The sequence below is a fragment of the Mustelus asterias genome, unplaced genomic scaffold, assembly GCF_964213995.1.
Source record: "Mustelus asterias unplaced genomic scaffold, sMusAst1.hap1.1 HAP1_SCAFFOLD_47, whole genome shotgun sequence".
Taxonomy (NCBI): domain Eukaryota; kingdom Metazoa; phylum Chordata; class Chondrichthyes; order Carcharhiniformes; family Triakidae; genus Mustelus; species Mustelus asterias.
In genome coordinates, this window is record NW_027590122.1 from 1,252,944 (window position 1) to 1,277,615 (window position 24,672).

General features: G+C 43.8%; 1 protein-coding gene and 1 non-coding gene across 2 annotated transcripts in view; one reads left to right on the forward strand and one right to left on the reverse strand.

Moving 5' to 3' along the window:
- The window catches only part of LOC144483173 (uncharacterized), a 950,558-nt gene that overhangs the window by 371,082 nt on the left and 554,804 nt on the right, over positions 1–24,672 (reverse strand).
- On the forward strand, positions 23,039–23,112 carry trnan-guu (transfer RNA asparagine (anticodon GUU)). The gene has a single exon. It is a non-coding gene; the product is annotated as a tRNA-Asn (tRNA).

Here is a 24,672-nt window from a genome sequence, read left to right on the forward strand (position 1 = left end):
CTAGTAACCAATCTAGTGGAGGAATATCGTCCGTCAGTAAGGTAGGATTTTTGTATCCCTGGCAACGATAGGATTACCTGCCAAATAATTGTGATGTGTATCTGTCTACCAGTGTAGGATTATTTGTCAATAAATTGGGATGTTTGTGACTCTGGTTTAAGAATGTTTCTTTTCGTGAACTAGAATGTGTGTTTATGTGTCTGGTACAAAAAGGTATAAACTTGCCAAAAAGCAGTTAAAAACAGACATCGTGCAAACAATCTTTATTCCCCACGTATAAAGCAACTCAGCGTTCCTGTGCAATCTACAAATGATTTCGTATATATTGCTTTCATTATTTAAACAATTTACCGATTATAACTCAGCGAATTGTCAACAGACGTTTCAACTGCTCTCTAAATTTGCTCTGCGTTATTGCATAAATAAATGGATTCGTGCAGCAGCTTCACATCTGAAGCATGTTTCCACTTTCATTAAAAATAAACTTATGGTCGCTAAATCCATTTATTTTATAATTCTTTAGAAATCGATGACAAAATAACTGCACAACATACGTCATCCACAATAGGATGAAACTACCCGAGATAGCAAATAGTAAAATGATGGACTTTCTCCTGCTTTCCATCTCTTTGTCATTCCTATTTTCTCCACTGACGTGGGTTCGGAGTCTTTTTCTTGATCTGCATGCAGCCAGAATGTATCTGACAGTGAGGAAATTGAACAGAAGAATCAGAAAGAATGGGAGAGAGGGAGTTATAAAGCGGTTGAACCAATCAAATGCTGTCTATAACTGTGAAGTATAACGTACATCCTTCTGTTTGCAATACCAGGGGATATAGCCAATTATATATATCTGCATAAAGTAACAGGGGACGTTAAGTAAAACACCCAACGTGCACACTGATCCAATAACCACCGTTGCTGGTGCAATATTTTGTTTTAAGTTTCTGGCAACGTGTTGCCACAAATCGATCAAAAGTGAAAGAGACTGTAAACCATATAGAACTGTCCCTTGCTGAATATATTAGAGCAATGCTGAGACTGCAGACAGGAGTAATAGACAATAAACTACCGAGGAAATAAATTGCAGGAATACGGTTCATTATCACAGCAGTGATAATGGCCAGGAGATCTGTCACTGCCATGAAGACTCGGTATCGTGAGATACATCTGGCGAAACCACATCCTCCTCGGGAGATGACCACAATCGCCACCAAATTAACTGTAAGAAAGAGAGAGAAATGGTAATCAATAGAAACAGTTAGTAACCATATATTATGGAGAGACCTTCTGAGATGTTACTGCATAACGACGATTAAAATTGAATAAACATAAAATGCGGCTGCGGGAATCTGAAACAGTGCAGAGGATTCTGGAAGAACTCAATAGGTCTGATAGCATCCGAAGGATTAGAAAGAGGATTTAATATTTCCAGTCCATTTGACTCCTCCTCAGAACAAAAGAGAAGGCGAATGAGCTAGATACTAAACTGCAACTTGGAGAGATTGCAACACATTTTAGGAACATTGAAAACAAAAGACAGAGGAATGGGGAAATTAAAGGTTTTGCACTGAGACAGCAAAGTATGGGATATTGAACAAAAAGAGTGGTTTAAGATGCATTTAATTTTGTTAAAGTTAATGTCGAGTCCTAAGGCGTGTGATAAGTGTCAATGGATAATGAGGTGCCGTTCTTCCAGCTTGCACAAGGATTCACTAAATTATTGCAGCTGACCCAGGCTGGACATGTGAGAGTGAGAACAAGCTCGAAAGACAAAATGTCTTGCAAAGTAAATTGCCTGGGAAAACTAACAGGAGTTAGGCATCATGGAGAACTGGGCCAAGGTGTTACGGAGCTCGTTGTCCATTGGAATGCAGAGACGGGGCAAGGGAATATCTGTGATCGGCCTAAAGGGAAGATGAGGTGCTGTTCCTCCAGCTTACACTCGGCTTCACTGGATCATGGGCGCTCAGTCTATATCAGTTAAAGGCCAGAAGACCAGAGAACAATGCCGCGACCCTTTCAGCAGGTGCTATCATAAGGGCAACTTTGGATCCAAGAGAACGAGTGCAGGAAGTCCAGAAGGAGACATTTTAATGTGGGTGTGAGGGACGGGAAAATTGAGCCAGCCAGTGCCGCGCCGGCAGTTTTCAATGAAAGGATGAAGAGCAGAGAGGAGGACAGAGGGTGGGTTGCAAGTAATGGGAGAAGAATGACGACGCGTGAAAGTATCAGTCGAACCAGGAAAAGAAAACTCCTGCCCAAGGAATAGAGAACGGATATTGGGGTAATGGAAGAAGAGTTCAGCATAATATAGAGCTCGAAATTTTTTGAGGTGAGGAGGGAACGGGATTAACTAAATATTGTTCTAAGTGCAAAACGTTCTGCCACAGTGACGGGAAGGAGAGAGGGTAGAATGAATTCTTGACAACGGACGGTATTAGAAATAATCATGGGTTCAGAGGAGCGGGAAAGTATGATAGCTCCGGATGCTTGTTGCTTTCAGTAAGTTGTTGGTAATTGCATTTAATCAGAACTGAAATCAAGAGAAAGACGTTGCTTATTAATGCATCAGATGAGATGAAGAATGAGATTTAAGAGGGGGCAAGGATAGCTTTGAGAAAATGTGAGTCAGTGAGCTAGAGAGAGAGCATGGATGCATGTTACTGATTGTGGGTCTCAGAATGCAGTGGACAGCATCATTCCGACGTTCCTTGCATATGCTCGGGATGGAATTAAATGTCAAACCAGATGGACGAGGTCAATGAAGCCCTTCTATTTCTCTCATCCTATATCCCATCCTTGTTATTAGAAATGCTAGAATTTGACACCGTTATCAAAACCGAGTTGACAAAGACTGAGCAGAACTCTTGAATACAAAATACTCATCAAAATCATTGGGAACCTAACCACGTTAAATTGTGGAAATTGCAATATGTTCAAAGGATTTAACTTCGTGTGATTAAATTAAGAGCGCAAATAAGTGGTACGGTTTGATTTCAGATAATAAATTGAAAGGTCTAAGAAAAGTCCAAATCTGTAGCATTTTGGACGACTGAACTTGAAACTAATTGTAAAAATAAATTAGGGTTTTGGAAGCCTGTATTGACGTGACTCGACCTGTGACCAGTATTCAATCTAATTATCTTTTAAATTGCATTAATTTACCAACAGTCAGCCTTCATGAGCAAGGTTCAACACAGACCATTGACCCAATTAACCAGCCACTCGTGGATGGCAGAATGGAGTAAAGAGGAATACTGTTCTCACCCGAAGGAGATGACGCATGTTCTACAGTGTAATTCTGTTCTGTGTTTGCTTTGGAATCACGTAACAGAGCCATGGATTTAATCAATTGAGATCAGATATAATTACATCACTTCAGAGTACTCGTTCTATTTGAAAATAACACAACCCGCAAACTCATTATAGCGCAATCCCAATCTCACTATGGGAGCTCAAGTCAAATTGAAGGAATAGAGTATAGAACGTTTGCACTCTGATTATAATTCCAGAGTGCCACAGCGAAAAACAAGAGTATACAGAGGAGCACATTGTTAGTCCTTGCACGGAAATTCATGCAAAAGCGTAGTGAACAACATCAAAGTTCACTGGTGCAAATGGGGCCAGTTGAATACCACAACGTGATCCTTCTGGATTGAATTCAGATTTATGGTTCGATAATTAATGAGTTTTGAAAACTGAGCTTTTTGACCTGATACAAATAAATAGAACTTTCATATGAAAGAGAAAAGCAATTTCCGCTCAGAATCTTTCCATCTTCAACGAGTTTTTGAGCAGCCCACGCGAATTAGAAAAATTAAATCTAAGGACAGTGTCCAGCTGGGGAGAAGGACATGCATTTCATGTGATACAGCAGAGAAGGCCACACCTAACACAACCCACGCTCGCTACAATGCAGAAGGATAAGAGCCGCAGGTACCTGGAACCACCACCGTCCGGAGGTTCACCTTCAAGACACTGACCATCCTAACTAGTAATGTATCGTCGTCCCTTCACTGTCAATATCCGGAAATTACCTCCATAATAGCAGAGGGGCAATAAATTAGCTCACCTTCCAATGGGCATCTAGGGATGAGAAATACCGGCTGACTCATCCAGCGAAGACTACATCCGACAAATGAATAATATAATAAATAAACCGAGTGTGGTCGGCACGGTGGAATAGTGGTAAGTACTGCTGCCTCACAGCGCCTGGTTTCAATTTCGGCCTGGCGTCACTGTCTGTGTGCAGTTTGCACGTTCTCCCCGTGTTGCATGACTTCCCTCCACGTGCTCCGGCTTCCTCCCACAGTCTGAAGATGTACGGGTTAGGTTGTTTCGGAAAGCTGAATTGACCCTAATGTCAGGGGGAGTAGCAGAGTAAATATGTGGGGTTATGGGAGCAGCGTCTGGGGGGGATTGTGGTCGATAGGCCGAATGGCCGCCTTCTGCACTGAAGGGGTTCTATCATTCAATGATTCAGTGTGACAAGTATGGGACCAATAACGGAAGAAGTACAGGTGCAGGAGGAGTGACCACATGAATGAAATGGATAAGAATAACATTGAGATATAAACCGATATCCTGAGGTTAGATTCGGAATGTATGGTAGAAGCCGTGAGATGTAAACAAGTGAAATGGAATTTGTAACTCCTGATGAATGCTGATTTCGAACAGATTCTCATTAGATCGAGAATTGTTTTTCGGTTACGCACGAAATTTCACATCCAGTTAGCTGGACTGCAAATTTCCTTCATAAATCTTGTTATTTGGCAATAAGATCTATTCACAAGTTTATTCATGAGAGAAAATCAATAATGCAATGAAGATGACTTGGAAAATCTTACTTTGTTTCGTGATTTAATCGAAACAAGTAGGGATTAAGTTTCAAATTATTTTAAGGCAGGTCAGACACACTTCTGGAAACCAAATTAAACTTTGAATGTGTTACTTCATATGGAGGGAAGAAGGACATAGGAAAATCACGAGAAAAGGCAATTAAATTAATTCACCACTCCCTTTAGTTTCTGATTAGTTGTTCAATTCTTGGGTGAAATAAAACTATTTCCTCCGCCCTTTGAATTGGTCGAAATTATCTGGAGATATTTCTGTGTGATGGTGAACCAGGTTTCGAATAAATTATTAGGAGTTCTGCATTCTGCACAACATTTCAAATGATAATGCTCAGACTTTGCTGAGCACCAATGAGTACATTGCTAGGGAAAAGAAACAGTACTTGCGCATTCGCTCCAACACCTGGATTTCTATTCAATCAAATTAATATCTGACATCATAACCCTGTATATATGCCCCAGTTACCCAATTGTAATGAAATCGCCCGCTGGTATCAATCAATGTTTCTTTTCGCCGCCTATCAGCTAGGATGTTATGTTATCAAAGCCTGCAATCTGGAATGAAATAAAATGTTTTTCTCCCATATGCACGCCAATTACCTTGAACCAATGAAAGCTGATGATTCGCCTCATTTATAATTATTATTTCCAATGGTTCAATCGAAACCTCATAACTGGACATATTACAATTTCATCTCGAAAAACCAACCTGGATTAAAGTTTATAGTTTTCATTTCCATAAATCCGTGATAATTCCTGTAACTATTATTCATTCTGTCAAAATTCCAGAGCGTTATTGTTTTAACTTTAAGTTTCTGTCATCAATGTTCTTTTATCCTATTCCTCTCCATCATCACGAATCCATTGATTAATTTCACAGAAATGATTTTGATCAATACATAGTTTCTATCTCCAACAAATTAGAACCCCCGTTTAAAGAACATATTCAGCAGAATTTAATCGTTTAAGTTCTGGTATCCACTAGTTTCTATGCAATGCACGACTTCCAGCAGCAGATATCCTTCTGAGGATGATTGCTCAGATCTTAGTACAGCATTCGAGACGGGTTCTAACAACTGTTTCACAGACTATAGTCGAACTTCAATCCTTCTGCAGTAAAGGATTCCTTTACATAATGTCTTGTTTTGAATGGGATAATAAAAAAAACATTGTCAACACTTTACTTGGGACAGTGATGACTGCCAATGCAGCGTAGGAAACAGCATATGCAGGACCTCTTGGTGGGGTATGCATTTTATGTGAGCAATCGAGATGATTCTATGTACCCATTTTTGTGTATGTTGCCACCAGAGACACAATTAAATTATCTCATCGTTGATGTTCATTGCATTAATTGAACAAGACCATTCGGCTACATCACCATTTTTTGATATGTACAGTAATTAATCAAATTGATTGGATTACGTCAACTTCAATGTTAGTTTCATTTATTGAACATATTGAGATCATTACAAAGGCAATAAAATAATTTATTTCAATCATTGCTACCATTATTTTCTCCTTTCAGTGTTAGTTCAGTGAAAAGGATAAAAATGCATTTTCTGAACGTTATGGCAAAGTTGTATGCCATTAGGGAGATAAATAAGTTCCCTACATTGAATTTAAGTGAGGCTAAAAAGTGAACAACTAAGTTGCTGCGCCGTCGCCAACTATTCTGACATGACAGTTGGAGACATAACAACGGACCTATCCATTCATCGCACCAACCATGTGGGAATCACTGTTAATATTGGCAAATCTATCCACCCGATTCGCTCAGCAATAACTCAACATGGTATAGAAACATAGGAAACAAGAGGAGTAGGCCATTCAGCACTTCGAGTTAGCTGCACCATTCAGTGCGACCAAAGTTGATCCTGTGTCCCAAGACCCACTTCCAACTCTCCAGCTCCTTTGCACACACTTTCACAACGTGACGAGCACCCAACTGCACTCCCTCCTCCATTACAAATTGAGTGAATGTTTCATCCCATGCACAGCACAGCCAGACCACATAGAAGAGGATGGAAATGCAATAGGTCATTCTGAGACAGTTCCACGTCGACGCTCTCCTCCATGGTATGCCACGGATTACGATCAAGCACAGCCAATGAATCGTCCAGTTATCTAAAAGCTAGCACTCAGTCAGCTGCTGAATAAGGAATTTGCGAGACACTGAGAGGAGGAAAGGTGAAGAGAAACCATAAATATGAAGCTTATTTGCCCCGTCACATACCACGGATCAGTCCTGATCACCACAGTGACAAGCCTGGGCTGGGGTTTGTTTTAAAGAGGGCTATGGCAGAAAAAGCTTCAAGCTGCATATCCCCATGAATAGGTTGATTTGAGTGAGCAATGCACAGTAAGAACAAAAAAAAAGCAAAGAGCAAACAAAAGTACAGCACACGAACAGGCCCTTCGGCTCTCCAAGCCTGTGTCGATCATGATGTCCTAACTAAACTAAATAAAAAATGTCTGCCCTTACTCGCCCTGATCCAGCTATTCCTTTCCGATTCATGCATTCATCCCGATGCGTATTAAATGTCACTAATAAACCTGCCATTCCTACCTCCTCTGGCAGCGCGTTCCAGGCACCCACCACACTGCTTTATAAACTTACCCCGCACATCTCCCTTAAACATTATCCCTCACACTTTGAACCTGTGCCCCCTTGTAATTGACACTTACACCATCGGAAAAAGTCTCTGACTAAGCACAATGTGTCTGTCTCTCATAATGCTCACGGTAAGAAGTCTCACAACACCAGGTGAAAGTCCAACAGGTTTATTTAGCATACGAGCTTTTGGGGCGCTGCTCCCTCATCAGGTGAGTGGAGAGTTCGGTTCACAAACAAGGCACACAAAAACAAAGACTGAAATGCAATATAATGGTTGGAATGCGAGTCTTTACAGGTTAACAAGTCTTTACAAGTACAGACAATGCGAATGTAGAGAGGGATAATCACAGGCTAAAAGATGTAAATTGTCTCAAGCCAGGACAGTTAGTCGGATTTTGCAAGCCCAGGCCAAATGGTGGAGGTTACAAGTAGTGTGACATGAACCCAAGATCCCGATTGAGGCCGTCCTCATGCGTGCGGAACTTGGCTATCTGTTTCTGCTCGATAATTCTGCGTTGTCGTGTGTCTTGAAGGCCGGCTTGGACAATACTTACGTGAAGATTGGAGGCTGATTGCCCTTGACCGCTGAGGTGTTCCCCGACAAGAAGGGAACTCTCCTGTCTGGTGATTGTCGAGCGGTGTCTGTTCATCCGTTGTCGTAGCGTCTGCATGGTCTCGCCGATGTACCACGCCTCGGGACATTCTTTCTTGCAGCGTATGATAGACAATGTTGGCCAAGTCGAATGAGTATGTACCGTGTACCTGATGGATGGTGTTCTCACCTTTGATGGTGGCATCCGTGTCGATGATCCGGCACGTCTTGCAGAGGTTGCTGTGGCAGTGTTGTGTGTTGTCGTGGTCGTTGTTCTCCTGAAGACTGTGTAATTTGCTGTTCACAAGGATCTGTTTGAGTTTGCTCAGTTGCTTGAAGATAGGTAGTGGGGGTGTGGGGATGAACTTGGTGAGATATTCATCTTGAGTGGACATTCAGCCGACGGTATACATAAGATACATGACATTTTCTACCTTTGGACTCACGTCGAAGTATCACTGAAAGACTTACATGATGACATCAACACTTTCCATCCCACCATCATGAACTACTCTCCAAAATCGATTGCATTCTTGGGCACACGCATCTCCATCAAGGATGGTCACCTCAGCAATTCTCTGTACCGTAAGCCCACGGATCACCACACGATGCTCCACTTGTCCAGCTTCCAGCCTAAACACGTTAATGAAGCCATCTTCTACGGAAAAGCCCACCGTATGCATAGGACCTGCTCAGATGGGGAGTAACACAACAGACACCTACAGACGCTGAAAGACGCCCTTGTACGAACGGGATATGGCGCTTGACTCATGGATCAACAGTTCCCATGCGCCACTGCGAAAAAGAGCACCGACCCCCTCAGAATACAAACACAGGACACGACTGGCAGTGTGTACTTCGTCGTCCAGTACGTCCCCGGAGCGGAGAAACTACGACAGCTTCTTTAAAGCCTTCAACATGACATCGATGATGACGAACATCTCCCCAAGGCCATCCCCACACCCCCACTACTTGCCTTCAAACAACCGCGCAACCTCAAACAGACCATTGTTTGCAACAAAATTACCCAGCCTTCAGGAGAACAGTGACCATGACACCATACAACCCTGCCACAGCAGGCTCTGCAAGACGTGCCGGATTATCAACACGGATGCCACCATCACACGTGAGAAAACCGCCGACCAAGTACACTGTACATGCTCATGCGACGCGGCCAAAATTGTCTACCTCATACACTGCAGGAAAGGATATCGCGAGGCATGGTATATCAGCGAGACCATGCAGACGCTACGACATTGGATGCACAGGCACCGCGAGACAAACACCAGGCAGGAGTGTCCCCTTCTTGTCAGGGAGCACTTCAGCAGTCAAGGCCATTCAGCCTCCAGGTAAGCGTTCTCCATGGCGGCCTTTAAGACACACGACAACACAGAATTACTGAGCAGAAACTGATAACCAAGTTCCGCACGCATGAGAACGGCCTCAACCGGGCGTTTAAGTTCATGTCACGCTACGTGGAACCTCCACCATTTGGCCTGGCTGGCAAAATCCTACTAACTGTCCTAGATTGAGACAATTCACACCTCCTTAACCTGTGATTGTTCCTCTTTTCACTCGCATTTTATGTACCTGTAAAGACTTGATTAGCTGTTAAGACTCACATTCCAATCATTACCTTGCAATTGAGTCTGTCTATATGCCGTGTTTGTGACCCCAGTTCTCCACTCACCTGACGAAGGAGCAGCGCTCCGAAAGCTCGTGACTCCAAGTAACCTGTTGGAATTTAACCTGGTGTTGTGAGACATCGGATTGTGCCCAGTCCAGTACAACGCCGGCATCTCCACATCATATGCTTATTTCACAAAGGGGACAAAGCTGTAAGCAGTATTCCAGGTGTGGTCAAATTAGTGCACCTATATAATTTTAATAACACGTTCTTATGTTTATATTAATTTCCTTTGAAAACAAAGAATGACATTCCACTTGTCTTCCCTATTATCCGCTGAACTTGCTTCCTATTCTTTTATGATTCATGCCCGAGGGCCCGCAAACCACTCTGTGCCGCAGTTTTCTGCTGCTTTTTTTCCATTTATATGATTGTCCGCTTCTTTCTTCCGACCAAAGTGCATGGTTTCAGAATTTCTGATGTAATACTCCAACTGCCAAGTTTTTGCACACTAACCTAAACTATCTTTATCCCTCTGTAGAAGGATGAAGGTGTAGAAGCCTTTCAGCAAAGCCTTTGACAAGATCCCTCATGGGAGACCATGACACCATAATACAATGGAGCAGAAGTTGGTCATTCGGCCCACCGAGATTGCGATCGTGGCTGATATGATTCTCATCCACATTCTTCTGACCTCTCCCCATAACACTTGAACCCCTTATTGAGCAAGAGCCTACTTATCGCTGTCTTAAAATCACTCAATGACGTGGCCTCCACAGCCTCTGCGCCAATGAGTTCCACAGATACACCACCTTCTGGCTGAAGAAAATCCTCCTCATCTCAGTTTAAAAGGAGGCGTCATTTCACTCTCACGTTGTGCCCTCGAGTTATCATCTCTCCCATGAGTAGAAACATCCTCTCCACGTCCACTCTATGTAGGCCTCTCAGTATTCTGTAAGTTTCAATTAGATCCCCCCTCATCCTTCTTAATTCTATCAACTATAGAACTATTCTCCTCAACCGCTACTCATATGACAAACTTTTCATTCCTGGGCTGAGGGAGTGCGAGGGTTGATTGTGGCATATAAGTTTGAGGTTCATGGACAGGGTGAAGGGAAAGCGGCTCTTCCCCTTTGTTGAGATGTTAATCACGAGTGGGCATAGTTTTAAGATAAGGGGCTAGAGATTCGGCAAGTATTTTTTTTTTCACGAAGAGGTTGGGGGAATATGCAGTACAGCGCCTGGGAAGGTATTATTGGAGGCCGGAAAAGTTACAAATTGTAAAAAGTATCTGGATGAACACTTGAAAAATCATAGCATTCAAGGATATGGGACACGTGCTAGAAAATGGGATTACCGGGATGTTCGTGGCAGTTATTGTTGTTGTACACTCGATGGGCCAAACCGTCTCTACTGCGCTGTACGAGTCTCTGCAACTCATGTTCTAAGCACAGTTCACAGTGAGGAGAAATGCAACATGTCCTCTGTCAGTGACCAACGCCTCTGCTGATAATCCGACCTATCAAGGAAAAAAAGGCACAACCAAACTGAGGAGAAACTGTGATAATGGGGGGATTGCGGGAAGGGATTAAAGCAACATAAAGTAAGAGACAAATGAATGGGGAAAGAAGTGCGAATGAAAATAAGACAGATTAATATATCAAATGTTGAACTCAATTTTGATTTCTCCTGGCTTTAACGTGTCCCCTTTTCATTTGGTAATAAAGTATTACATTTCTCTTTCCGTTCAGATGAAAGGTCATCTGATCGTCTGTTTCTCTCTTCACAGAGCCAAGTCTGATCTGCTGGTGACATGAGATTCACAGCTTTACATTCCAGTCTGGTGTGGATTTATAATGAGAAGCTCCTTTAATTGAGAAAAATAAATGCATTTAGGATTCTGACTTGAAACAAAATAAGCTGCACTCGTGAGTGAGAGAAACATTTTCAGATTTGATGATGTCAGTCAAACCGAGTTTAAAGAGATAGGACGTTGTATTTGCATATTTGCAATCCACCAGAGCTATTCCTGCATCGAGGGAATTTTACACTATTGAAACCAATATATTGGTAGCCATTCCAATTTCGGTTCAGTTGCAAACCGACCTCCTTGCACAGGTCCTGCTGTCTCCCAGAACAGTTCCAGATTTCTGGAAGTCTGAAGTCCTCACTCCTGCAGCTATTCTCCAGACGTGTATTCTTCTGAAGTAACCACCTATTTCTCCACTCACTGACACGTGGCACCGGAGTAATCCAGAGATTACGAACTTCTGTTTTTTTAAAATTTGATCTACTTCTTGGCTCCCTGAACTCTGCTTGCAGGATTTCCTCGCTTGTTCTATTATTTAGTTGAAATCAATACTTACCACGGTTTCTGTATGCCATGTCCACCCCCTCCACCCTCCCCTACCCCCTCCACCTTCAGAAAAAGTTGCAGCCGTTTATTGACATTCTGACTCTGGCACTAGGGAGGCAGCACACCATCCCAGAAATGTTAAGTATTTTCTCCTTAGAATTGAATCCCTCCCTCTATAGCAATGCCATTTTCCTCCTCCCCTATTGTGCAGCAGACCCATGCATGTTGCCACGACGTTGACTTTCACTGCTTTCCCCGGCACAGTGAGCCCCCCTCCCGCTCCACCGCGAAAGAATCAGTAGAGCAGTCCCCCCGCCCCCCCTCCCCCCCCCCCCCCCGCCCCCCCCCCCCCCCGCCGCGAAAGAAACAGTAGCCTAAACGTTAAAGCTGCCAGATGACCACAGGCCAGTCCTGAACTACCTTCCTTCCTCTACTCCGCCTCGTGGTCACCCATGGGCTTTCTGTCTTTTAAACCTTCACCTGCGGTGTGGTCACTTTCGGAACGTGTTATCGACGACTTGCTCAGCTATGGGGATGCCCCACATTGAATCTCCTCAGCCTCAGCTTCGAAATGTGGTTAGCCAGTTGCTACTTTGGCACACACTTCCTGAACACCTGGTCACTAGTGACACCTGAAACTTGCACTGTTGCCATATCGAATAGTCGTAGGAGCAAGCTCTCCTGCCATGACTACCCTTAAGCCCATCCCTCTAGCCCCCAACCGCTCCAGGCCCGCCTCCACCACCCGCCCAATCTCTCTCTCTCTCTCTCTCTCACACACACACACACAAAGCCGCAACACCGCATCAATTGGCTGCCTGAACACGTCAGAAAAGTTAGCTGGCAACCGCAGTTTGCATGTTGTGTATGGGATTCATGGTCATGTGCTGGTAAATGCGGTAATAGGACGTATCAAATTGATTGAATGTGCAGCGTACATTTCCATACAGTATAGAATTTGGACGTAATATTCAGCACAAACATTCCTTCTGATCTTCACTGTGATTGCTGGCCCAGAACAATATCCGCCAACCTATTACTTTTGCTCAGGATCCTTCAAACGAGTCAGTATTTCGGGCGATTATCACCGTTTTATTTCATTGATGTTTTTTCGATTTTCCTCTAATATTTATCCCCTCATTAGGGAGGCCTGGCTCCTCAAGTTTTGCCCTTGGAACAATGAATGCCCCGAGTCCATTTAATGGAAAATCAAACTGAACTATCTCAGTCAGACCAGCCGGTCTGGGGGAGGGGTTTTGCTTCCCCGAGAAGAGCAGCCTTGGCTGATGAATATACCCAGAAGAAAATTGCAATGTTTATAGCCTGGGGCCAGTTCGCTCAGGAAATAATCTCTGAACATTCCCCCATTTTAATTTTACTCACGGAATGCAGTCCATCGCTAAATTTCAGTAGATTAGTGAATAAGAGCCCGCGTTATTATTTGTATATCTGTCTAAGTGTGTTTTTTCCGTGTGTGTGTATGTATGTGTGTCTATCTGTCTGTGTATATGTTTTTGGCTGTATGTCTGCGCGTGCCTGAGTATGTACGGATGTCTGTGTGTCTTTGTTTGTGTCCCTGCGTTTTGTGAGTTTCTGTGCGTGTCTGTGTGTAACTGCACCTCTTTTTGTCTGTAAGAGGGAACCTGTGTGGCGAAAGAAAGAATATCTTTTTGTGATTGTATGTGACAGAAAGAGAGAGATAATGTGTGTATTGTTGACTGTAAGAGTGTATGCGTTCGAGAGAGAAAAAAATTGTGCTCAAAACGTATTTCATTTTAAATCAAAAACACATCTAAAAGTTATGTTTATCACATTCTGTTATTTTTTTCCAGCGCAGAGCCAGCTGGATAAACTCTTCCAAAACCCCACAGTAGTAGCAGTGAGTGAAGGGGGTCCTCTGGTGTTGTCCTGTCACTACCTCGCCACATACACAGCAGCTTACCTATATTGGTACGTACAGTACTCGGGACAGGGCCTTCAGTAGATGCTGCTCAGACATACTGCTGGTAATGAAGAGGACGCGCCTACATTTGGAAAGCGGTTTTCTGCTGTCCAGGATAAAATGAACACAAACATACTTTTGAACATCACAGACACTCAGATTTCTGACTCAGCCGTGTAGTACTACGCGGCGATGAAGCACCACGTTACATAGAGCCTCAACACTCGTACAAAAACTAACAGTTCCAGGTGATGTGTGACGTTACCGCGTGGTGGATCTGTTAACACGCTCTTTCGGAGAATGTGCGCAGACACGATGGGCCAATTGGCCATCATCTGCACTGCAGGGATCGCATGCATTCCATGGATCCCTAATTGTCCTGAAAGTAAATGGCTTGCTACTGGGTTCAGAGAGTAGTTAAGAGTCAATCTGGAGTGTCATGTCGGTCAGGTTAAGGAGAGATGGCGATGTGCTCGTCTGACGCCCTGAAGGACATTGCTGAGTAAATTAATTTTCCAAGTCAAACGATGAAAATTCACGATCACCATTATTGATATTAATTTTCAATCACAGGTTAACAGGTGTTAATTTAACGTTTACCAGTTTCAAATGTCAGAATCGAATCAATTGGTATGGAAGGTTAACGTGGCCCTCTGACTAATGCGCGGAGTGACATTGTCACATGCCCACTGTCTCCTCTATAAGGGAAGTTATTTTCGAGACATTACAACAGTGACTGCATTGCGAAAGTACCAGATTGGCTGTCACATGCTTTAGGATTACTGGTGGTGCTGAAATGTATTTGTTTCCAGTTTCCAATTCTCCAAAATGGATAAACTTTTAATGATTTATCTCAGGAATTTGCTGCTGATAATGAACACTATAAAGCGCTAAAAGGTTTTCTTAGTCCAGACCGCTGACGTCACACGAAGTGTTGGTGTTTCAGATGCCCTGTTAAAACATTTCCCCTTCTCTGTTGTGATCTTGATGAGTCTACTTTATGTTTCAATTGCTTCAAATGGAATTAGATAATCTGATCATCAGAATGAATTTGGAGCGGAAAACTGTGGTCTCAGTAGCATTTGCAGTAGCTGAATATTTTTCCATGAATCATCTTCAGCAGAGAATTACACATCCTTACACTCGGTCACTGTTTCTATCAGGAGTTACATGCAGATGGGAAACTACCGTTAGAACCGGAAGTGCACCTGTATCTGACTGAGGTAACTGGGACCGCAACTGCCAATCTCAGGTTATGGCAGCAGCGAGCAGCTCCAGCTCCCGAGCGAACTTTATAATAACGTTAGCGGTTAAACTGACAACGGTGCACTTTTTCTTTCCTCAAGGAATTTTCATTCGGGTAAAGGTGACAGAGTGAGCATTTCATTCATTGGAAGACTGATTTTGCAAGTTATGGTCACAGCGGGGACGTAAGGTTAAAAAAAAACTGTGCTGAACAAGTGCTAACTGAAAGTTTAGCAGATTTGTCCATAAGTCAAACTAGAAACTTATAAATCCCTTTGAATGTGTGTAATATTAATCCCGGATTCTAAAAATCCTGCATGAACTAAACATTGATGAAAGATCCGTTATTTATAATATATTCCCTGCAAGTTAACAATGTGTGTCACATTCTGTGGTCGCTATGACGTACATACGACGTCAGTGAACTTCAATATATTGCTGTTAAACTAAAGGAATTCGAGTTTTCAGCAGTGTCAGTGATTACTGTGCGTTCACACACACTCAGTGTGTGAATCGCGGCATTGTGCATTGATGTCATTGAATGATAAATGTTATCTCATTCTGAATATCATTATCCCGTTTGAAATTTCAATCTTTGCAGTTTGTGCGATTGGATCAGTTACTGTCCGATTGTCAGGAGACTGGTGGCTGTCCCCGACGCCAAACACAGAATGTCATGACATATGAGCGGGAACAGGAGACACAGAGCCTCAATACTGGTAGAACCAGCGGTGACATATTGTCAGTGTCTGCAGGTTTCTAAGTAAATAGGCGTAAAGACAAACAGCAATGTGGTTATTCGGTATCTGTGCAATGTTTGGAGCGTTTATTACAGGTAAATAATTTGAGTGCAATTTTGAACTAAACGTGAACAGTACTTGATATGTAATAACGGTTTAAAGTTTTGAATTTGTTTCACATTTCATTCAGGATTTAGTCAGGAATGCTCTGTTTCCCAACGCCGTCCGCTTTAAACTACATCTGCTTCACGACAGAAAATTTCTTCAGTTTACTCTGGATCCGGCAATTCCCTGGTGGAGAACCGCAAATATTAATTCGCAGATTTTGCTGCAAGCCGTTTCTCCTCTGGGCTGGACAGTTCGAGTGGAATCTTTACCTTAACCGTCTCCAAACTGCGGCACTCTGATACAGCCATGGACTACTGCGCGCTGACTCTCACAGCGATACCAACCTGTTCAACACGCGTACAATAACTGGAGGGTATGTGACATGGAGCTGAGCTCGACATGCAGCTGGGCGGACTCACAATGAGAGGAACATTAATGGATGGAGGATGTGATGCAACTGTCACAGAACAAACACAAAAGAGCTATTCAGAATATTTTCATTGCAAACAATATCGGAATCCCCATTCGATTTAGCCCAGACTGGGTGAGCACCCTCCAAATGAGTTTAAAGCATTTCAAGGCGGTTATGGAAGTTTAGTTCACTCGCGGTCAGATTTCCTGGTTGGATGGATGTTTCATTGGCCAGTAATGTGACAGCAGTTAGCTTGCACGTTCTCACCGTCTCTGCGTGGGTTTCCTCCGGGTGCTCCGGTTTCCTCACACAAAGACGTACAGGCTTAGAACATAGAACATAGAACATTACAGCGCAGAACAGGCCCTTCGGCCCACGATGTTGCACCGACCAGTTAAAAAAAAAAACTGTGACCCTCCAACCTAAACCAATTTCTTTTCGTCCATGAACCTATCTACGGATCTCTTAAACGCCCCCAAACTAGGCGCATTTACAACTGATGCTGGCAGGGCATTCCAATCCCTCACCACCCTCTGGGTAAAGAACCTACCCCTGACATCGGTTCTATAACTACCCCCCCTCAATTTAAAGCCATGCCCCCTCGTGCTGGATTTCTCCATCAGAGGAAAAAGGCTATCACTATCCACCCTATCTAAACCTCTAATCATCTTATATGTTTCAATAAGATCCCCTCTTAGCCGCCGCCTTTCCAGCGAAAACAATCCCAAATCCCTCAGCCTCTCCTCATAGGATCTCCCCTCCATACCAGGCAACATCCTGGTAAACCTCCTCTGCACCCTCTCCAAAGCCTCCACATCCTTCCTGTAATGTGGGGACCAGAACTGCACACAGTACTCCAAGTGCGGCCGCACCAGAGTTGTGTACAGTTGCAACATAACGCTACGACTCCTAAATTCAATCCCCCTACCAATAAACGCCAAGACACCATATGCCTTCTTAACAACCTTATCTACTTGATTCCCAACTTTCAGGGATCTATGCACACATACACCTAGATCCCTCTGCTCCTCCACACTATTCAAAGTCCTCCCGTTAGCCCTATACTCAACACATCTGTTATTCCTACCAAAGTGAATTACCTCACACTTCTCCGCATTAAACTCCATCCGCCACCTCTCGGCCCAACTTTGCAACCTGTCTAAGTCTTCCTGCAAACTACGACACCCTTCCTCACTGTCTACCACACCACCGACTTTGGTGTCATCAGCAAATTTGCTAATCCACCCAACTATACCCTCATCCAGATCATTAATAAATATTACAAACAGCAGTGGCCCCAAAACAGATCCCTGAGGTACACCACTTGTAACCGCACTCCATGATGAATATTTACTATCAACCACCACCCTCTGTTTCCTATCCGCTAGCCAATTCCTGATCCAATTTCCTAGATCACCCCCAATCCCATACATCTGCATTTTCTGCAGAAGCCAACCATGGTGAACCTTATCAAACGCCTTACTAAAATCCATATATACCACGTCCACTGCCTTGCCCCCATCCACCTCCTTGGTCACTTTCTCAAAAAACTCAATAAGGTTAGTAAGGCACGACCTACCTGCCACACAACCATGCTGACTATCACCTATCAATTCATTACTCTCCAAATAACTATAAATCCTATCCCTTATAATTTTTTCCAACATCTTGCCGACAACAGAAGTGAGACTCACCGGTCTATAATTCCCGGGGAAGTCTCTGTTCCCCTTCTTAAACAATGGGACAACATTCGCTAACCTCCAATCTTCTGGTACTATACCAGAGGCCAACGACGACCTGAAGATCAGAGCCAGAGGCTCTGCAATCACTTCTCTTGCCTCCCAGAGAATCCTTGGATAAATCCCATCCGGACCAGGGGATTTATCTATTTTCAGACCCTCCAGAATATCCTGCACATCCTCCTTTTCAACTGTAATACTGTCTATTCTACTCCCCTGCAACCCAGTGTCCTCCTCAGCTATATTCATGTCCCCTTGCGTGAACACCGAAGAGAAATATTGGTTCAATGCTTCACCAATCTCCTCCGGTTCCACACATAACTTCCCTCTGCCATCTATAACTGGCCCTAAACTTGCCCTAACCAACCTTCTGTTCTTGACATACCTATAGAACGCCTTAGGATTCTCTTTAACCCTATCCGCCAAAGTCTTCTCATGTCCCCTTTTAGCCCTTCTAAGCTCGCTCTTCAACTCCCTCTTAGCCAATCTAAAGCTTTCTAGTGCACTACCCGAGTGCTCACGTCTCATCCGAACATAAGCCTCCTTTTTCTTTTTAACCAACAAAGAAACTTTTTTGGTGCACCACGGTTCCCTAGCCCTACCAATTCCTCCTTGCCTGACAGGGACATACCTATCACAGACTCGCAGTAGCTGCTCCTTGAAAAAACTCCACATGTCGGACGTTCCCAGTCCCTGTAATCTCCTAGTCCAACCTATGTTTCCTAATTCTCTCCTAATAGCCTCATAATTACCCTTCCCCCAGCTAAAACCACTGGCCCGAGGTTCATGCCTATCCCTTTCCATCACTAAGGTGAACGTAACCGAATTGTGGTCACTATCACCAAAATGCACACCAACTTCCAAGTCTAGCACCTGGTCTGGCTCATTTCCCAGCACCAGATCCAATATAGCCTCACCTCTAGTTGGTGGATTAGCCATGGTAAACTGGACCCCCATTTTCCCAAGATTTACCATGTGTGCGGTTTCTGGGTTACGGCGGGGCGAGGGCTCTGTCAGGGAGTTGTTGCATTGGACAGATGCTCTGTCAAAGTCGGCGCAGCCTCAATAGGACCAGTGCCCTCCCTTTGCTCTGTATGGCTACTATGATTATATGAACGCCGTAATTGACAGCTCAGCAAAGTCAAAATACGCGATCGGCCGAGCAGCCGTTTCTGTGTCACCAGCGAACGATTGCACAAGAATGCAAAACTCTCAGAGGCAGAGAAACCACAGTGGGCAGAGGGTCCACCTACAGGTGTCATTCACTCACTCATCTGTCCCAATTTAAACAAGAGGTGGGACGATGTGAATAGTCGCTCCTCTGAAATTCCAACTCGGATTGCTGAATTCAATGTCCAGAGTGCTGAACTTTATAAGATTAAACTGACAGGACTCTGCCTAAGCCATGAGGACTTTCTTCCAAAACACACACACACACACACACACACACTCACACCACACACACACACACACACACACAGGCACGCACGCGCACAGACAATCACACACGCAGACAATACACACAGATAACGGGGTTCATACGGATACAGGGGCACACACAGGTTCAGGGGCAGTCACGGATAGGGAGCACACACTGATACAGGAGCACACACAACGGAAGTGGGGCAAACACAGATTCAGGGCACATGCAGATGCAGGGTCACACAAAGATGCGGGCGCACACACACAGAGATACTGGGGCATACACAGACACAAGGGCACACACAGAATCGGGGCATATACACAGAGATACTGGGGCATACACAGATACAAGGGCACACACAGAATCGGGGCATACACACAGAGATACTGGGGCATACACAGATACAACAGCACACAAAAAATCAGGAGCATACACACAGAGATACTGGGGCATAAACAGATATAAGGGCACAAACAGAATCAGGGGCAAAGGCACAGAGATGCTGGAGCATACACAGACACAGGGGCATGCAAAGAATCAGGGGCATGCACACAAAGATAGTGGGGCTTACACAGATACAGGGGCTTGCACAGATTCAGGGGCGCACACAGCGATACAGGGGTATCAACGGAGACACAGGCGCACAGCGATGTGATCACAGCTGCTGCCAAACTTACTTAGAACTTACAACATCTGCTGTTTATATTTTAATTCTAGGTTTTATTATAACATATAACGCACAACAAGTCGGCAATGATCAGTGGATTGAGGATAGAGTTAAACCTTCACCAGACTGACATTGCGAGTATCGCAAAATTCTAAAATAGAAAGTAGTGAGTTTAAACTAATCGTGCGTCAGTTCCTTTCACTGGCTGCTCTGTGTTGCCTTGTATGTTTCACTGGAGCGAGAGTGATGAGTTTGGAGGATTTTGGAATTTGAAAGATTCATATGAGCAGCTTATGCTTCACCTCACTGTCCATTTCATGTACCAGGTAAGAACAACCGCTGCTGCTATTGGCGGAAGGAGCCACTCATGTTCCATCCAAACGTGGCTATTTGTCCGTCTCTGGTATTGAAAAGTACTGGAATTGAACTGAAGCGCAAAGTAGCACAGACAGGAGAGATTAAAGTGCAGGCAGGCGCTGTCACTGGTGCTCTAGTGGTTAGGATTCAATGCTTTCACTGCTGCAGCCCGTATTCAATTCCCAGTCCGGGATGGAGCTCCATTGCTCTCGTGCAGCATGTGAATGAACAGGAGCTGGAATTGCTTCCCGATACAGATGCGCACATCTGGAGATACTATCCACACTATCTGGAATTATTTCTCTACTTCTTGATCGTTATCATGAGTGATACTCGTGCCGATTGACAAACAAGGATGAAATATCCATCTCGTCCCACAATCCTATCAATTGCCTCCAGCAATTTATATTTCCATTGCCTCTGCTGGTTCCTCTTGTCAAAATGAATAATGATGCATTCTACTGCATTATATCTGAGCCATGATATGATCAAGCGTTTGACAAAGTCCCTCATGGTAGGCTGGTGAAAAAGGTTGGATCTCATGGGATAAAGGGGGAGGTGGCTAGATGTGTGGAGAACTGGCTTGGTCACAGAAGACAGAGGGTGGTAGTGGAAGGGTCTTTTTCCGGCTGGAGGCCTGTGACTAGTGGTGTTCCGCAGGGCTCTGTATTGCGAACTCTGCTGTTTGTGATTTATATAAATGATCTGGAAGAAGGTGTAACTGGGGTGATCAGTAAGTTTGCGGACGACACGAAATTGGCAGGACTTCCATATAGTGAGGAGCATTGTCAGAAGCTACAGAAGGATATAGATAGGCTGGAAATTTGGGCAAAGAAATGGCAGATGGAGTTCAATCCTGATAAATGCGAAGTGATGCATTTTGGTAGAAATAATGTAGGGAGGAGCTATACGATAAATGGCAGAACCATAAAGGGTGTAGATACGCAGTGGGACCTAGGTGTGCAAGTCCACAGATCCTTGAAAGTGACGTCACAGGTGGAGAAGGTGGTGAAGAAGGCATATGGCATGCTTGCCGTTATAGGACGGGGCATAGAGTATAAAAGTTGGGGTCTGATGTTGCAGATGTATAGAACGTTGGTTCGGCCGCATTTGGAATACTGCGTCCAGTTCTGGTCGCCACACTACCAGAAGGACGTGGAGGCTTTGGAGAGAGTACAGAGGAGGTTTACCAGGATGTTGCCTGGTATGGAGGGGCCTAGTTATGAGGAGAGATTGGGTAAACTGGGGTTGTTCTCCCTGGAAAGATGGAGGATGAGGGGAGATTTAATAGAGGTGTATAAAATTATGAAAGGCATAGATAGGGTGAACGGTGGGAAGCTTTTCCCCAGGTCGGTGGTGACGTTCACGAGGGGTCATAGGTTCAAGGTGAAGGGGGGGAGGTTTAACACAGATATCAGAAGGACATATTTTACACAAAGGGTGGTGGGGGCCTGGAATGCGCTGCCAGGCAAGGTGGTGGAGGCGGACACACTGGGAACGTTTAAGACTTATCTAGATAGCCATATGAACGGAGTGGGAATGGAGGGATACAAAAGAATGGTCTAGTTTGGACCAAGGAGCGGCGCAGGCTTGGAGGGCCGAAGGGCCTGTTCCTGTGCTGTATTGTTCTTTGTTCTTTGTTCAAAGATATTTCATGAAGTTTGAACTATGGAAGATACGGGAACTCAGTCAATAACCACCCTCCACTCTCAAAGAACAGAAAGGGTCAATTTCATTTCGCAACTTCAAACCTCTTGCTGTGTTCTGTACATTTACCATGAAGATCTATAAAGTAAGTGAATAGACTTTGTGATGATTAAAAAACGCGTTCACGCCCTTGGGGTACGTAAGCACAGTGACGCATACAGAGGAGCAAACATCAGCATAGACCTCGCGACCCAGAAGACTAAGGAGAGACAAAACGGAGGCTTGGCATGAAGGGAATATCGCTTAGGGGAGAACATTTGACTGCAGGTCAAGACGTTTCTGCATTCAAACTGCCCTTCATTGAGTGGAAATCGCTTTGTGACGTCCGCTGGTTAGGAGAGGTTCCATATAAATGTCATAATTAATGATCGTCAATCCCAGTCCTCTGTTACTGAGCACAGTCAGTGGGAACAGTCTGTCCCTCCCTGCTCTATCAAACGGCCCTTTTCCCATGTGAGGAGAAGGGATTAACCGTGACACCACAGCAACACTGTGGGGTAAAGTAGTAAAATCTACATGTTTAGATTTGTAAACGATACCATCATTTGGTCTTTCTGTGTCAGGTTTCGTGAAAATTGCATTGGCGTCGAATTTGCAGCCAAAACGCTGTCACTCTGATTAAGGATGCCATGTGGGTAGTCGTTGTGTCAGTCTCTGTGGCGCAATTGGTTAGCACGTTCGGTTGTTAACTGGAAGGTTGGTGGTTCGAGACCATCCAGGGACGGTGATTTCGCTTTTTTTTCTCTCCATCTGCTTTCATTGTCTCTCGGGTTTTGAGTGTCACTGAGTCCTTGGGCAACACTAAAAAAAAACTTATCGTGTGTTTCTGCCTCTGCTGTTAGCCGACGTTAATTTATTGAACATTTATCTCCAAAATATTATTTGTAACAATTTATATATTTCAAATATTATTCAACTCAATAACTGAACTCGAAACTTTAACCCATGTTTGATCTTGGGTTGCCATTATACTGCACACACCCCTTCTTTCTCAGATAGATCAGGAATCTGTCTGTCCCAACCTGAAATGTGTTCAATGAGGGAAATACACAGCAAGTCGGCAATAATCAGTGGAATGAGGACTGAGTTAAACTTTCACCAGAATGCTGTTTTTATAATTGCAAACTCCTGAGATTGAGAGCAGATAATTCACATTTGAGTTTCTTTAAGAGAAGAATGCCTGCCGTGTTTTATATGGTAAGTTTCACAGGATCAGCAATGATGAGATTGGTGGGTTATGGAAATTGAAAGTTACACGTGAACAGCTTGTGGGACTATTTCATTTATCATTGCCGTCTTGCAGTGTGTTTTATGTTCTGTCAAAACCTGTATTTATAATACACGCATCAGATGGTGGAAATTCTCAGCAGGTTTGGCAGAATCTGTGGACACGCATCAAATTTTAAACACTTCCATGTGTCACCTGTGTTCCTGAAGGATACTGATTATTGTGTTCAAAAAAACTGACAAAACCTTTTCAAAGCAGCTGTCCCATCGCTAAGTGTTATTAAATATTAAGGCATCACATTATTTCACAGCCATGTGGCACTTACACTTGCCCAATATTTGAATAATATTCGGCAACTGCAGTCATGGAGAAAGAGATAAAATTCGGGGCAAATGTTACTTTCTGAATCTTATGTTAGATCAATGACTCTGCCACATGGGTAAGATTTTCAACAGAATTAAAATTCTACAAAACAAGTATTTACATTGCAATCTGATATTCTCGGCTGGTCACATTGGTCATGATGTGGAGATGCCGTCGTTGGACTGGGGTAAACACAGTAAGACGTTTAACAACACCAGGTTAAATTCCAACAGGTTTATTTGGTAGCAAAAGCCACACAAGCTTTCGGAGCTCCAAGCCCCTTCTTCAGGTGAGTGGGAATTCTGTTCACAAACAGGGCATATAAAGACACAAACTCAATGTACATGAATAATGGTTGGAATAGTTGCCTGGACCTGCAGAGTTTCACTGGCTGTCTTGTCTGGAGACAATAGACATGTTTTTAGCCTGTCTTGATGCTCTCTCCACTCACGTTGTTTTGTTTCTTAAAGACTTGATACATTGGTCATGAGCAGAGTTCCTGGATTGGAGGAGTTAATATGTTCATTTCATATACGATGGGCTCCTCGATTCAAAATAAGGTGGAGACATAATCGAAATTAATATTTTTTTAAATTTTCCCTGATTCTAGGTCGTTGTTGCATATGAACTGGATTGGAGCAGACAAAATGTTAATTTGTTCTTCACCATTTATTTAAAAAATGCCCTCAGCAA